The following is a 2,727-nucleotide window of genomic DNA, read 5'->3' on the forward strand; positions in this document are numbered from 1 at the left end:
AGACACCAAACCCAGACACTATTGCTGATGCCAAGAAGTGCTTGCTGACAGGAGCCTGATTTAGCTGTCTCCTGAGAGGCTCTGCCAGAGCCTGACAAATACAGAGGTGGATGCTCACAGCCAACCATTGGACTGAGCACGGGAACCCCAATGGAGGAGTTAGGGAAAGGACTAAAGGAGCTGAAGGAGTTTGCAACCCCATAGGAAGAACAACAATATCAACCCATCAGACCCTTCCAGAGCTCCCAGGGACTAAACTACCAACCAAAGAGTACACATGGAGGGACCCATGGCTTCATCTGAATATGTAGCAGAGAGGATGGTCTTATCTGGCATCAATGGGAGGAGAGGCTCTTGGTCCTGTGAAGGCTTGATGCCCTAGTGTAGGGGAATGCCAGGGCAGTAAGGCAAGAGTGGGGGGAAAGCACCCTCATAGAAGCAGGGTAAGGGGGAATGGGATAGGGGGTTTTACAGAGGGGAAACCTGGAAAGGGGATAACACTTGAAATGTAAATAAATAAAATGTCCAATTTAAAAAAAAAACTGTCATCCTCTGACAAGGATGCAAAGAAGCATGGGAAACCCAATTGTAAGTGGTGAACACAAGCTATGTTTAAGATCCTAAGGAGGAGGAGGAGGAGGAAGAGGAGGAGGAGGAGAAGGAGGAGGAGGAGTGAGAGAAGGGGGCAGCTAATGCTAAGATTTTTTTCCTTTATAGAAATTTCTAGTTAATTAAATGTATTCTACAGTTGCCATTTGAAAACCTCAGTTCAAATAAATCCTGCCATGATCCAGAGGAGCAAGCCACCACTCCACAGAAGAAATCACAGACCTACCTGGTAAAGAGAATCTGGCCAAGAACCCACACTTGGGGCTCACAGGCCACAGAAGTGAACCTCCTCCTACTGTTCTGCAAAACTGACCCTAGTATCAAGCTGCCCTGTAAACGTGTGTGTCCATACCTGGGTATTGGTAAGTCTCGCTGACCTCATCAGAGAAGCTGCTTTGGTTAATGAAGAAACGCACAAATGGTGAAAGTATGCAGAGTAAGTGTCAGTCACAAATGGAGCATCTGCAACACACACACCCTCCAAGGCTCAGGGACCGGGGCAGGAGAGTGGGCAGAAGGTAAGAGCCAGGGGTTGGAGAGGAGCAGAGTGAAGCTGTGCCTTCTGCACCCATGACCAGAGCAACCATAGGGCACAAGGTAAATCTGTCAACACATGACTCTAGAGAGGCTCAAGCCCCGATGCTGTCCGGGCTAGCTTTTATTGTCAACCGGACACAACCAAGAGTCACCTGGGAAGACAGTCTCAACTGATGTCTCACCCAAATCAAATTGGCCTGTGCCCATGTCGGTAAGGCATCATCTTTCCTGATGATTGACGTGGGGGTAGCCAGCCCACCGTGGGCAATGCTGGCCTTGGATCATTGGTTGTTGAACATGAGCCAGCAACCTTCTTCCGTGGTCTCTGCCCCTGACTTCCTCCAGTGGTGGACTGTTAGGCTGAACTGAGGAGTGGTGATGCCTTCTGTGGAAAGGAATGTATTTCATGGTATGGTCCTTGGTAGGTCAACCAAGCCCAAACGGACACACAGGGGTGTGTGGGTAGCACACATTGGACTTGGTGGGTTATAAAGTTTTTTTAAAACTGAGGACACAAAGTTGGGGTATTAAGGAGGTAGGGGCAGATCTGAAAGAACTTAGGGGGAAGGAAGTGATAAATATGATCAAATTACATTGCTTAAAAGTATCAAATAATTAATAAATATATTTCATTTTTAAAATATGTGATTTTAAATTTGAGTAATCAGTAATATAAATTCACTTAGTTTCAATATATATTTATATGCATATATTACATATTTATATGTAGAAATGATTTTTATATATTATATGCATATTATGTATATGCATACATTTGTATATGTAGAAATATATTATCTATTTATATTTATGTTTATATAAATATAAAATATATTTATATGTATTAACATATACTAGAAATATGTACATGTGTATACATATAAATATATAATATATATTTATTTCTTATTTCTACCCATGGGAAGGTTCCAGAAGTGATATGCCCCAGTAGCAATGGGCACAGCTTCCATCTTTTGGCGTTTGTTTGTTTGTTTGTTTGTTTGTTTGTTTGTTTGTTTTTATATGGAGCACATTCGGATGTCAGAGGACAGCTAAGCTCTCCTCCCCTTCTACCATGTGAGCCCTGGGATGGAACTTCAGTTTGTCACTGAGTTTGAGGGAAAACACCTTTACCTGCTGAGCCATCTCACGGAGCCCCAACTCTTGGTTTCTCAATGCCATTCACTCCAAGGAACTCTGTCCTTGGGGAAATGGCTGATTCCTCAGCCAGGGTCCCACACAGCTGGGACAGGAATCGAGGACGCAAAGGCTGTGAGTCCCGCACCATCCTCATCTTCCCAAATGAGCTGTTTTAGACTTCAAGTGAAGATGTGGGACAGTGCACAGCTTTAGTCCCAGCACTAGGGACACAGAGGCAGTGGAGTTCTGTGAGTTTGAAGCCAGCCTGGTCTCCAGAGTGAGTTCAAGGACAGCCAGGGCCACACAGAGAAAACTTGCCTCAAAAAAAAGGGGGGGGGGGAAGGAAGAATAGGAAAGGAAAGGAAAGGAAAGGAAAGGAAAGGAAAGGAAAGGAAAGGAAAGGAAAGGAAAGGAAAGGAAAGGAAAGGAAAGGAAAGGAAA

The sequence above is a fragment of the Mus caroli genome, chromosome 4 (genome assembly GCF_900094665.2).
Source record: "Mus caroli chromosome 4, CAROLI_EIJ_v1.1, whole genome shotgun sequence".
Classification (NCBI taxonomy): Eukaryota; Metazoa; Chordata; class Mammalia; order Rodentia; family Muridae; genus Mus; species Mus caroli.